The 15,502-nt window shown below is 37.3% G+C and overlaps 1 protein-coding gene across 1 annotated transcript in view; it reads left to right on the plus strand.

Annotated features, from left to right (window-relative positions):
* IDH3A_1 (Isocitrate dehydrogenase [NAD] subunit alpha, mitochondrial) overlaps window positions 1–8,869 on the plus strand; it is a 39,740-nt gene extending 30,871 nt beyond the window's left edge. The window contains exon 10 of the mRNA XM_051219588.1: window positions 8,582–8,869. The gene's annotated coding sequence lies outside the window, so the exon portion shown is untranslated. The remainder of the gene's footprint in view (window positions 1–8,581) is intronic.
* The last annotated feature ends 6,633 nt before the right edge of the window (window positions 8,870–15,502 follow it).

Genomic DNA, 15,502 nt, shown 5'->3' on the forward strand with positions numbered 1-15,502 from the left:
CATCAATTGATTTGCCATCCTTACTTAGTATCCGTTTCCTAACAACTGCATTGCTTACTCAGTGATCGCAGGATATACGAGCAATGTTTCGAAGACACCTATGATCAAACACTAGTAACTTACGAATATCCTCTACTCTTACCGGTCATGTTTCACTGCCATGAAGTAGGACGGAACGAACTGCTATACAGTAAAGTCGTCCTTTGGTTGATAGACGGATACCTCACCTGCGCCATAAATGACGCAAGTTGGCAAAAGCTAGTCGAGCCTTCTGTATCCATGCTGGGATTTCGTCACACACCAGTCCACAAGGGCTGATGAGACTTCCAATATAAGTGAAGCGATCGACACGCTGAACTACTTCACACTCTATCATTAGTTCGGGTGTTGATGCAACCCAATCCTGAAGCAACATTTTGCATTTTGAGGAGGAAAGGAACATGCCTTCATTGTTGCTTAGAGTGGTGGGAAGACTGCATTTTGTCAGCGTCTTCACCAAAAAGGACGTCAACGACAAAGTTAAATAAGAATGAAGAGAGCGGACAGCCCCGACAAACACCACTTGAGGTAATCAATTCTGATGACAGTTCGCCATAAGCTCTCACTCGACCAGATGTGCTCGAGTAGAGAGCCTGTATAAGGTTAATGTACTTCTTTGGTACTTCTTTCAGTGACAAACACTGCCACAGAACCTCACGATCAACCGAGTCAAATACTGCCTTAAGGTCGAGAAATATTACGATTGTAGGGTGTCTGAATCTGTGTATGTCCTACAACCACGTCGAAATCCAGCCTGGTTTTCTCTAATCTGCTCTTCACGAGCTTTGATTAGGCGTCGAAGTATTATTGAGGCTAATATTTTAGACACTATATTAGTCAAACTGATTCCTCTGTGATTGTCACAAGAGGACTTTTGTGCCTTCTTATAGACTGGCACAATCAGTGATTGAGACCAGTCAGATGGGATTACGTCCAGTTCCCAAATTCTACCTAAGACCTCAGTTAATCTCATTGCTAATACTGGACCACCGTCCTTAAAAATCTCAGGAGTAAACCTGTCAGGGCCTGCTGCTCTCCCTCGCTTCAGATTTCCTATAGCTTTTTCAACTTCGTAAAGGGACGGAGGACTTACATTAACTTGCCATTCAGGTTGACTAGAGATCGTGGGAAACCGAAGCGTGGATGAAGGCCAATTGAACTGAACCCTGAAGTGTTCTGCCCATCGATCCAATCTCCTGGATTGAGAATGAATAATATGTCCATCTTTCTCTGAGATTGTTTCGCTAACGGTCGGGTTCCTAATTCCGGTTTCCTTAACGAGTCTGAACAATTGTCTGCTATTACCTATTGCCGCTGCCTTTTCCATCTCTCTTGCTTTCGCTACCCACCACTGTTCCCGATCATTGCGTAGACTTCTTGTCAGCTTGCGCGTAAGCTGACTCCGCTCTTCACTATGTTCAGAGCCAGGTCGAATGAGTTTCCGATCATCTATCAGTGCGATAGATGCTGCTGAGATCCAGTGTTGCTCCCTAACCTTCTGGTTTACCTTACTAGCAGATATCACTGCTGTTTCCACAGCTTTTCGGATATCATTCCATGCTGCCTCGGGGTGGGCATCACATGCATGGCTGCCTAACTGTTTTTCTAGTTGTTCCTGAAATATACTCTTAGCTTGACTATCATTAAAGTAGGGTCCCTAATACATATATGGTTGTAAGCAGCCGACGAGAAACCATGAAATATAATGAATTCATATTATTCTGCATCAATATTTGTTCTGGCTTTATTTGGATTCATAAAGGGAACTAATTGTATGAAATTTTCGGAAAGCCGTCTCCCTGCTCATAGATTTCGCGACCAACTAACATAGAGCTAATTCATGTCGGGTAGAGACAGGTATCTACTTCAGTAAAATGGAAGTTGGTCGCGCGATTTCGTGGATTGGTTGATGTTAGACACTATCACCATTGGATGCCGGCTCAGTGGTCCAGTAGGTTAAACGTTCGCGCGCGAGCGGGATCGTGGATGCTGAGGAGTCCCACAATAGGACGAAACGGTCATCCAGTGCTTCCAGGTTTCCAAAGGTGGTCTAACATCAATCGGTTCATGATCTCAATAAAAAAACAACTTAGTAATCTCCACAACCCCTATACTAGTAACATCAACTAGTTAACTATCAGAAATTGGGAAACCTTTGAAACATCTACATCATCCTTCATTTAGAAGTATTTGATAATGGACATATGAAATTAAGCCCAGGATCTTCTAAATTAAATTTCTATCATACAAATTTTCAGACTAATTACTACAATATCTTGATTGGGATGCCATCAACTCTTTAATATCATATGATTACAAAGTGGATTATCTTATGATAAATTGGTTTTCTATTCCAACTTATTATTTAGTAGTACATTATCTAATCAATTTTTATTATCTGGTTCTATTTTAAGTTTGAATGTTACTTCAGTGATTATTTTGTTTTGTTAACATTGAATTTGAACTACTTCATCGATATCGAACATACATACATACACGCATACACACACACACACAAATTAGGTGTGGCTTTACCACTTAGTACTTGGAGTTGTAGTTAGTTACCAAGGCATTTTTTAATTACGTTTCCCTTTTTCTTCTCACTGTGTAGAAGATATTAAAGATACTTCATAATCTACTGTCGTTTATTTAATCATTTAATAATAGCAATCAACTGGCGGCCTGGTCGAATATCTGGGCTACTTGTTCCTGGCATTTAGATATTTCAACAAGTTATCTGTTTTTGTTTATTTCAATACATCATTATGTTTATTAATTGCATAACCTATTCAAGCGTGTTTATGAAAAAGTTTACGACCATTCGCTGTACAAGTTACAGAAGGGCCCAATCAGGGACATAGTAGTTTCTGGCAATATGCATCGAAAAGAATCGACATTAATCAGATATCGATTCCGGAAATGCTAACATCTAACTGGCAACCACTCCATATTTATCATCACGATCAACCAAGAAATAAGAAACGTAAACTTGTTGGAATATTTTTTGTTCAGAATTCTATATTGTACAAAAAAAGAATACAGAATAAAGCCAATAATACAAACTTAACCTCATTAATTGGTTATTAATGTGTCCATGTAAGAGAGAGAGAGAGAAAACATTTCATATCGTCTGATGAATGTACCATGTATATTGATTTATACGACAACTTGAAATGATGTAGATATATCCTGTGTTCTGCATTGCATATAACCCACTAACTCTACAAACTTCTAAACTATACTATAATTGTGTACTGTATTTAGTTGTTAGATTTAAGTTTGATTTCCCAAATTCTAGATGTAACTTATGGCTTACGAAGCTTTATCATTAATAAATAATATTATTCTGAAAGTAACAATGACATAATTTATGCCAGTTTATAGGCATGATCAACTTGATATAGATAGTAATATTAAATGTAGAGGACAGATATTAGATTATTTTGAAGTGTTCTTTTACAAAAATTGTTTAGATATTACATTTTTCACATATATTACAGCAATAAAAGACATCAGCCTGGAACTCATTTTAATTGGATGTCCTGTTGATCTATGAACAGTGCATTTAAGGTCATTTCCTGCGCCATAACGAATTGATTATAATAATGTACAACTAGAGAAAATGAAATGCAAACAGAGAGCACGGAACAACAACCCAGGCACAGATGAGTATCGGTTCAAATTGCCATACTGCATTAACACAACAAGATGAACATCGAATACATAGAAGTAGTTAATTTAATAGTGGGAATATATAAAAGAAAGATTGCATATAAGGATATAGTACAGGAAGAAAGAATTAGTACGTAGAAAGATATGAAGCTATTTTAATCTCATAGTTTAAGGGAAGACAGAGAGTGTATACACCTACACCATTGTGATCGATTATGAGCCATGTCACCAAGATTCTCCAATCACTGTTTACGATGGTCACACAGTAATGAAAACGATTAAACATTCAAAGTCCCTATATTCTCACTTAGGGAATATGATATACCATTTTCAGAGGAATAATAGTTACCGATGTAGAGAAAAAAAGGATGGGAATGATTTTATCTCATAGATAGATTGTGGAAGATCATTTCAGTGTCTGGAAATTTTACTGGTAATATTGGAAATAAAACAGCTATCATATCTAGGATTAAAAGCCGTTAACTAATTGAGGCTTAAGATATCAACTTAATAATTTAAAGCTTAAGCAATATTTTTATTTAGAAGCATTGGATCCTACCCTTTGTGTTATTATCTTACATATTTACTTGTATCCCTTCTGGAATTCATTCAAAGTGAATTGGTAAAGTTTGTGTATTCGATGCTTATCTACATTCGAACTCTGTTCTATCTAACTACTATATTGTCACTAGTCATTATCCTCAATAGTACAGTTCATAATCAAGTATAGATTTACTTTTAATTACTAATCCAATTAAAGAGGACAATACAGATTGAATCTTTGAAATGGTGTTCTTATCGATTATTTTAATGTAATAAGATCGATGAATTTTGTTTTAACATTCAATTATCTACTTCCGGTAAATCCATTACAAATAAACAACTCAGTAGATGAGCACATTTGAGTTGTTTAATCTTAACTTCATATTTAAATTTATTTTATATTTCATACATCCCCTATCAGAACTTTTATTGATTACTGATATCAACTAAAATTGACTGATGTATTCTTCTTTGCCTCTTTAATACTTTTGAAATAAAATCCATAAGATGGTGGTTGGAGGTAGTCGACAGGAAACCCTGGACTCGGGTTTCGTGTTACTTGGCACTCGTCAGCAATGTGTGCTCGGAATCTTGAGAGAACTGGTGCTCCCTGACGCATTCGATCCCGTATCACCCAGCTTCACAATCAGAGACGTTACCACTGGGATATCCGGGCCGAGACCAACCTCCTGTAGGACTGAGATGTAATCATGATTGATTGATCACTGGGTGGTGATCAATGTCATGTGTGTCAAGTCCTTATTATTAGTGCAGATGGAATGCTATCGACCATGATGCAATGTGGCCACCAGTCCAGGTGACTCGACACCGCCAAGGAGCACCAGTTCCCTCAAGATTACAGGTACACCTTGCTGACGAGTGCCAAGTAGGACGAAACCCGGGTTCAGGGTTTCCTGTTGATTACCTCCAACCACCATCTAATCTCAATACATGGTGCCCGCAGTGTCGAGTCACCTAGACCGGTGGCCACATTGCAACATGATCGATAGCATTCGGTCTGCACCAATAAGGACTGGACATGTATGACATTGATCAACACCCAGTGATCAATCAGTTGTGATAAAATCCATAAATTACGTAAGTTTTGTTCAGTCTATAATGTATGTACAATTTCCAATTGGGAGACTTGAAGTAACTTCAGCAAGTGAGCACCTTAGTCTCTTTAGAAGTAATTGTGTTATTGCATAACATATTCACTTATATTGATTGTCTAGAAATGATCATTCAATATATCATAATATACAATAGTTTAGTGCTCAAAATTAAGAATGTATATTATATAACGATTTATTTATTTATTTGAACACAGAAATATTGGTACACAGAGGCACCGGATACATATGTGCCGCACAAGTCAATTGATTTGTGTGTGAGATGTGATGCTGCCCGGATGCCCAGACCGAACCAGGTGGTTCTCTCAGGAGGCCACACTCCAACGTAAAGGTCCGATCCACAAAGCAGTGGAACAACGTGAGGAGATGCATTCCCATAGTAGCCGGTGACTAACAAGTGGTCAATACAACATGTGTCCCCTCAGGATCCTAAAGTCCATGTGCACCACTTATCGACTTAGAATACGCAGATGACATAGTCCTGTTTGGTGAAGACGCTGATAAAATGAAGTGTCTTTTGGTAGCACTCATCAACAATGCCAGAATGTTTGGGATGCGTTTCTCTCCCTCTAAATGCAAGTTGTTGCTTCAGGATTGGTCTGCGTCAACACCTGAACTAAGGATAGGGAGTGAAATAGTCGAACGCGTTGACAACTTCACTTATCTTGGAAGTCTGATCAGCCCTAATGGGTTGGTGTCTGACGAAATTTCAGCATGGATTCGAAAATCTCGTTTGGCTTTTGCCAACTTACGTCACCTTTGGCGAAGGGGAGATATCCGTCTATCAATAAAAGGACGAGTGTACTGCGCGGCAGTTTGTTCCGTTCTACTTTAAGGCCGCAAAAAATGGCCATTGACAGTAGAAGACACTCGTAAGCTACTAGTATTTGACCACAGATGCCTCAGAAATATTGCTGGCGTCTGCTGGGATCACCGGGTAAGTAATAGTGAGGTTAGACGTAGGAGCATTAGGGAATGATGATGGTAAATCAGTTGATGAGGTTGTGAATCGTCATCGACTGAGATGGTTGGGACACGTGTTACGTACGTCCGAACATTGATTACCACGACGTGCAGTGCTAACCTGTATTGGAGATGGTTGGAAGAAAGTTTGGGGGCGGCCAAACCAAAACGTGGCATCAGTGCTTGAAATCACTAACTTCTAGTCTGAGCCATGTTGGTAGATGCAGACTACTTGGTTGGGGTCCGCATGACTATCGTAACCAATGGTTGGAGACTCTTGATGACATGGCTCATAATCGATCACAATGGCGTAGGTGTATACACTCTCTGTCTTCCCTTAAACTAAGAGATTAAAATTGCTTCATATCTTTCTTTCTACCAACTAATTCTTTCTTCCTGTACTATATCCTTATTGGAATCTTTCTTTTATATATTACCACCTCTGAATTAACTACTTTTATGAATCCAGTGTCCATCTTGTTGTGTTAATGCAGTATGGCAACTTGGACCGATTCATATATGTGCCTGGTCCTACGTTGTAGCTGACTGACTGACCTCCCCTAGGTGGATCCTCCGTATCAACCAACCCGGTTAGTGCGTCAGATATTCGCTTTCCGTCCTCTCAATTTCGTAGGCAACACGCCTATTGTACATGGATAAGGGAACTCGACAGTAAACTTTGTTTGTTGATAAATAGAGAATATCTTGTAATCATCATACTGACATCAGAACTTATAGTATTTACTAAGCAACTTAGGTAAGGTAGGGAGAGAAGAAATTGAGTCACTTCCACGATTACAGCATCTCAGTTAATTAGCTCAGAGATCATTTAGCGAGCATAATAATAACTAAGTTAGTGGTCAGTAATAACGAAAAGCCTGACATAAGTGAGCGTCAGATCAAGGTGTCACTTCATATAAGAACAGTGAGGTTAACTAAGAGAGTAGATTTGGTAGATACTCAAAGCAAGGTAATATAGCACAGATTACCATCCAGTGACCAATTATTATGAATACCGCCTTTTTCGCTTTTCGTCCTCTCAATTTTGTAGACAACAGTGATGCTACAAGAAGGCGGTGAGTAAGATTTCCCTATCAGTGGCTATATGCAGGTAAGCATGTGAGAGCATTTCGAGAGGGAGAGTTGACTCTCCCCACTCTCGGCCGTACCAAGGCATTTGGGGTCTAGACGTTAGGCATTCGCGCGCTTGACTGAAGTTTATGGGTTCGATTCCTGAGTGTGGGATCGTGAATGAGCACCGCTGAGCAGTCCCATACTAAGAAGATACGACCGTCCAATGCTTCCGGGTTTTCCATCGATAGTCTAGCTTCAATTGACTCATGGATTCAACTATTTAATTTCCTATAATATCCATAAAACCCCTTTCTGATGATTTCAGTATTTTCACAGATTGAAATCATGAGTCGATTGAAGCTAGACCACCATGGAAAACCTGGAAGCACTGGACGGCCGTTTCGTCCTAGTACGGGACCCCTCAGCAGTGTGCATCCACGATCCTGCACCCCGAGGGATTCGAACTCAGGACTTACTGGCTTCGCGCGCGAGCACTTAACCATTAGACCACTGAGCCGGCATCCAACGGGGTTAATGTCTAACTTCAACCAATCCACGAAGCTGCGCCACGGTATACCATTGTCTTCAGTGAGCTAATATCTCACAACAGACCTGGTCTAACTCCACTGGTAACGGCTTCCCACTAGAACACCAGGAGTATCTCTTGAACTCGAAACGGCCGTCCGGTGCTTCCAGGTTTTCCATAGTGGTCTAGCTTCAACTGACTCATGATTTCAATCTGTGAAAATTTCTAAAATCTCCACAAACCCCTCCTGATAATTTCAGCATTTATAAATGATTCAAAAAAAAATCATTACTAATTTATTATCTTGTATCTATGTACAATGATTCTATTTCATCGATATTTATTATCTATAATACACATGCAACTTATTGATATATAGGTCATAAGATGATTGGAATCTCATGGAAACTGTTTACTTTACATCTGAATCATATAAAGATACTTTCAAGGTTATTTATACATACACAGAAATACAAATACACCCTATAATCATACGATTTTCTAAGTAAACAAAATCATTAAGAGATTTTTTTTCTGTAATAGATTACACGTGTACATGTGTATCTATTCACCTATTATGGCTAAATTATGATTAATTGTTTCTTCTTCTTCTTCTTCTTTATTTCCATAGTCAGAATAGAAGACTGAGTCGGTGATTATGTTTGGAATGACAACAAAAACTTTACAATAAAAATCATTCAGCTCAAAGAATCTTTAACAGGGATTTATGATTCTTATCATTTAGCTTACTTATATAAATGATGCATTCAATGATGTTCATATACAAATAATGTTGCATAGAATAATAATGTATTTTGATTAATACAATTAACGAACCAACTTCATATGTAACTTTGATGTAGTATATGGAAATGAAATGGCAATGTACTAGGAAAATAGTTTGTTATAAATATCTTTGGTTACTTACTCCTGTTAACACTTGTGAAGGAACATAGGCTGCCAACCCCTATTCGCCACCGAATTCCGTCCTAGACAATATTTTCCAATTTCTATTCTTCCTATTCATGTCTGCTTCCAGTTCATGATTCAATATGTTTTAGTTTTCCTTTAATCTTCAGCAATCTAAGTTAGGATCAGATTCATGATACAGTTTGATGATTTTATCAATGTGTTTTCTATGCAGTTCCAACATCTTTTCCTAATTTCCTCCTCATTTGAAAGGTGGTTTGTTCTCTACAATATTAGACTGTTGTTGATAGTATCCGGTAAAAGGACATTGAGTACCATGGGACTGCATCTCCTGACGTTGTTCCACTAGCATGTAGATAAATACGTTGAAGATTGATTTTCAACCATGAAAACTATTGTATTGTGGTGTGATTCGAACACAGGACCTATTGATCTCACGCACGAACGCTTAACCTCTCGATCACTGAGTCGACATTCGACGGTTTTAATGTCTAACTTCAAACAATTCATGAAGTTCAATTTTTAGGTGTTTGATTCTATTTCCCGATGTAGTGTGTTCCTTGGTCTTCCTCTTTCCCGTTTCCCTTCACGATTCCAAGTTGACGCTTGACACGTGACATACTTTGATGTCCTGCGTCACTTCCTAATTTTCTCCTCAACTGGAAGCTGGCTTGTTCCCTTCAATATTAGACTGCTGCTGATAGTATCCGACAAAAGGACATTGAGTACCTTGTGTAGACAATTGTTCATAAATACTTGTACATTGTCGATGATCATTGTAGTAGTTTGCCAAGTTTCAGCTCCATACAGTAGAACTGTGTTGACGTTTGTATTGAAGATTCTCACTTCCATATTGGTTCACAGACAGTTGTTTTGAGTTGCGTATATTCATCAACTGTAGAAATGCTACCCTTACTTCGCCAATCCTTGTCCTCACATCTGCATCGAATCCTCCTTGTTGATTGATGATGCTACCCAGATACGTGAATTTTTCCACCTCTTACTGAGTTTCTCCATCAAGTATGAATGGGTTAGTGTTCTTCGTGTTGTATTTGAGGACCTTGACTTTTTCCTTGTGTATGTTGAAGCCTACTGATACAGGGGCTTCTACTATACTGATTGTCTTCACCTGCATATGTTGACGTGTATGGGATGGAGAAGCTTAGTTATGTCTGAAGTCCAAATCGCCTAATCACAAGCAAGCCGTCCACTATATTCTGTGCTTCCCTTGATATCTGAGGATGCTGAGAATTCTATATTGTGCCCAAACTATAATATTGAATAGAGCGTTTAATAATAATAATAATAATAGAACAAGAGAAGGGGGGGAGGAGACAGCCTTGTCTGACTCTGGTCCTCACTTCAAATGTGTCTATCAACTATCCTTCATGCATCACTTTGCACTGTAGTACGTCGTATCAATTCCGGATGATGTTGACGATCTTCTCAGCTTCTCATACCAAAATGTCAAAGAAGTTTCCATAATGTTCTCCTATCTATACGGTCAGATGCTTTCTCATAATCAATGAAGTTGATGTATAGTGACGAGTTTCATTCAACTGATTGTTCAACGATGATCTGTAGTGATGTGATTTAGTTTGTGCACGACCGATCCTTACGGAATCCAGCCTGTTGATTTCCACATTGGACGTCCACTGAGTCTTTCATTCGATTCAGAAACAATCACTTGAAAACTGTACCTGGTACTGACAATAATGTGATGTCTCTGGGGTTCTTACATTTCTTCAGATCTTGTTTCTTTGATATTTTCATGAGGCATCCTTCTTTCCAGTCTGTCTGTGTCACTTCAAACGTTAAAACTCCATCAACTAAACGAATAGAAGTTAATCAAATAATACAAATGAAACCCATGATGATAATCAATCAGAAACAAGACCATCAAAATGAATTGATTCATATCTTGGGAAATAACTGCATGTCTCACTATGACGTAAATTACATACTGATAACATTGTTCAGAATGAAAATGAAAACTGTACAATGAAATGATCTAGCACAGAAAACTCGATAGCAACAAAATTATCAGCTCTCTCTCTTTCTCTGTATCTGGGTATGCATAACAACTGCCGATTTTCAATTAACTAACATGTTAAAATCATGCTCTCAGTTTCGTGCTTAGTCAATAATAATGTTTTCTTAACACAAAAATCTTTTCATGTCAATCATAAATTGTTTCATCAAATTTTTCTTATGAATTAGTATATTTAACTCATTTATAATATGCCTATCAAATTACCACGTAAACACTGATGTTAAATTTCGCGCCATCATAAAATAACACAAATCTAAGTAAATAAACTCAACTGTCATATAATAAGCTTATAAAAATCGATAACTATTATAAATTGGACAGTGAGCAAATAAATTCAGTTCACCTACCTGCATCCCATTGTTGATGTCCACTCCGGGATTCGAACCCAGTACCGTTCGCTACAAACGCCATAGTATCCCAGAGTGAACATCAAATCTCAGATGCAGGTATATCCAGCTGACGAATTCCAAGTAGGATGAAACACGTGTCAAACTAGATTCCACTAACAGCCACTATCCATCTTTGCATATAATGCTTATGAATGAGGACAATATCGAGGCAATCCACACAGCATACGCATATGCCAATAAGAGATTGATCAATTTCAGACCTAAACATCAATAAGAAGATCCAATAAAAACAATACGAAGTGAATTCAATTTATGTACTTATGAAAAGACGACGTACATTAGCTTAGACTGTATTGATCCGTATTCATGGTAACAGTTTAGATACGTTCGACATTTACATGTAACTTCATGCTATTGGACACAGATTACTCCATTTTGTTTTTAGTATTCATTCAATAATTGAATTTATGAGTTAATTGGTGCTAGACCACCATGGAAAATTCGTAAACACTGAAAGGCCGTTTAAATCTAGTGTGGGACTCCTCAGCAGTACTCATCCACGATCCTATCCCACTAGATTCGAACCCAGGACCTATTAGTCTCGCTTAACCTCTAGACCATTGAGCCGGCATCCAACAATGTGAATGCCCATCTTTAACTGGTCCAATTCAAATGATTACATCTGAATCAAGAAAATTATTTCCAAACTTTTAAGTAGAAAACTTAAAAATAATAATGAATGGCTTCTATCATACAAAAAAAGAACACACAAAACAAATACTTTTATTATCATCTTCTGGCAAAAATGAAAATTACAAATGTATCAAGTATCCATTAGTTTATGTGAAAACCAATGTTATATGCAACACGTGAACTAATCAGTTTCTATTTCAATTCACATTGGTTACAATAAAAACTCGAAGATAAATCATTTTATTTCATGATTCATAGAATATTGAGTAAGTTTAATGATGTATGAATGTTGAGATAGTGAAGATTTATAATTCAGGTGGATGATTTTGATAAAGTTTTTGTTCTCTCAGCCGGATGATTTGGTCATGGAGCTTTCATCGTTTCGCTGAACGACATCATCAGCAGAAGTTTCACAACTAAACCATCTAGCTCAAAGAACAAAACTCTATCAAAATAAATGTTAGAATTGATTATTACACAAAGAAGTTCTGTAAATCGATATGTGATGATAAGAATGGATCTTCTATCATTTCATTTCTGTAACTATTCAGAGAAGTTTGTGATAGCTTATCATTTATCAAGCCCATATAGACTATTCTAACTTCTAGACAAATCAATTTATTCATTCTTCTAAAGGTACATTTTCAACTTGTTGATTATTCGCTTGTTAATCGTGATCGTTTTATATATGATCCTATGTGAGTTGATTGGTCACCATATTCATCAAGTGTCTGTAACTTATTTTCGTCTGAATTGAAAAATATTGAGTCTAGAGTCTTTATCAGTCCTTCTTCCTGCTTGTTAAGTTCAGAACACCGATCTCAGCCTCTGCGATATGAATCATGTATTTCAAACATACTGCGTTTATATACATCAGCCAAACAGACCACATCGCACCACAAAAATAGAAAACAACATTTATACAAGATCTAACCAAAAGTGGCTGTGAATGTGGGAGATAGTAATTAATAGACTGGGTATAACTCAAGAACGGTAAATCGTATAATAATAGTCTATAGGTCAAAATAAAGTTTATAATAAACGGGACGTAAATATTTATTTTATTTATTTATTTATTTTAACACATAGATATTGGTACAAGAAGGCACCAAATACATATGCGCCACACAAATCTCATTCGATATGTGTGAGGGCTGTGATACTGCCCAGGTGCCCAAACCGAAGCGGGTGGTTTTCTTAGGGGACCACTTCCCTAGCCTTCAACCTGAAAGTCTGATCCGCAAGGCAGTGGAACATCATAAGGGGATGCAGTCCCATGAAAGCCGGTGACCAACGATTGGTTCATACGCCATTTGTTCCTTTAGGATACTGGAGCCCATGTGCAGCATTGATTTGAAATCCGGTTAGAGCGCCGGACATTCGCTTTTCGTCCTCTCATTTTTATGAACAACACCACCGCCACGAGAAGGCATTAAGTAGTACTTCCCTGGCAGAGGGTGTATAAGCGTGGCCATGTGAGAGCATTTCGAGAGGGAGAGCGGACTCTCCCCACTCTCTGCCGTACCAGGGCATTTGGGGGCAGGAACGTAAATATGATTAGTTTAGCTACTTAACAATTATACAATAAGAATATATGTATCGTATTGGTCTAGAAATAGATCCCAACAGTTACCATTCATAATTCTAGTCAGAATATAATATTATCTACAGAGTGAGCACTTGTTTGCCAAAGGGAATTCGACACCGTGTCATGTAGATTCACAGTCATAAGTGTTATCACTAGGCTAACTGGAGCCATTTAACTTCTATATTCAACAATCATTTAATAAATTAGCTTATTTGATAGGAATCATTGCATAACATGTGTAATACTAAAGTGTTTTAATGATTTATGCATAAAAAGTTTTGCTTTTTTAATGTCGTATATATTGTACATTCAACTTTCAATTATTGATTTAAAAAATCTTGAACATTGACTATTTTTAATAATCGGTTGTATTGCGTTTTAATTAAATAATACGTCGTAAAACTCATATAATGAATGTTCTCTTATAGTAACAATTTTTGTTGTACAATAATTACGTAATAACAGATTACTTATGATATCATGTACTAAACAGTATTGCTCTAGCGTAGTTGACTGGCATATATATATGTATAATGTATAATGATGTTATTCGGGGTGTATAGGGTTTAATCAGTAATTATTTATGAAGCGATTATTGAATATAATGGAAATATCAAGTTATTTATTATGTCAAATATCATCTCACTAAAGTTGAACTTTCCTAAATGAATGTGACTGCATATTATGCAAACCACTAATTTCATATAAGTTCAATAAATGTATAGATGATATGCTGTTAAGGTCGAAGGATTTACTACTGTTGTACTCTTTGAGCTATAATGTAATTATTACAAACTTTGGAAAGTATTGGTATATCAGAATGTCTCCATAAACAGCTAACCACTTTCCTGTCGACTTTAAATGTCATTGTTTGATGTTAGTAGATGTAATGCCAGTATTTATAGCGAATACGCTGGACCTGTCAAACACGAAAAGGCCGTCCAGTGCCTTCAGATTTTCATTGGTGTTCTAGCTTAGATTGACTCATGAATTCATCCATGAAGATACTACAATCTCTACAAATTCCCATAGTGTAAAATTAAATTAATCGAAGTGTAAATAGTATAAAGGAACATAGCAAGATTATTTGATGAGATCAATGAAAAACAGGTTTGACTAAGCCAACATCATGCTATTCCGGCCAAGGTGATTTATGTGAGGTATTTTTGTGTATTTGTATGTATGTAAGCATGTTAAAGGATGAAAACATGTGACATTTGTTGTACAAAAGGATAGAATTGAATTCGCCTGTACGATAATGGTGTAAGGTGTGGATAAAATAAGACATGGTAGCTTGGATAGATAGTTCAAATCGAATGAATAGTGAGCTCTTCTTTTCTATTGAGGATAGTGGGATTAAGCCAAATATTGAAAGCTTCAGCTACTCTTTGTAGTTGGAAAATACTTTTTGTATTATTTTGGTATTTTCAATATCGGATCGATGGTTATAGAAAATGGCGTGGACTGCCATCATCGAATTAATTTGGAATCATTCCAGTTTTATGGGAATATTAGTCCGTTTCTTTGTGTACTTAAAATGTCATTTGGCTTGAGTCACGAAATGACTCTCTAACATAGAAGGCATCACAATCGACACATCCTAATTTGTAGACACAATTCTGTGTTGAAATAAATGGGATTTTTTCTTTTGCGAGAACTAAAGCATTTCGAAGGGTGTTCGTTGATTTGTAGTATACTCTATTTCTGTGTTGTTTTAAGACTCTTTAGAGTTCATCAGTTGTACAATGGCAGTATGGTAAAACTAAAGTACCAATCCATGGTATTCCTAAAAGTCAAATACATGAGTCGATCTAAGCTGAACCACCGTTGAAAACGGGGATATGCTGGGAAACCGTTTTGTCCTAGTATGGGACTTCTCAACACTGTACATCTAAGATCCCTCACAAGGGACTCGAACCCAGGACCTCCAGTCAGGTA

Source organism: Schistosoma haematobium, chromosome 7, assembly GCF_000699445.3.
Source record: "Schistosoma haematobium chromosome 7, whole genome shotgun sequence".
Lineage (NCBI taxonomy): Eukaryota > Metazoa > Platyhelminthes > Trematoda > Strigeidida > Schistosomatidae > Schistosoma > Schistosoma haematobium.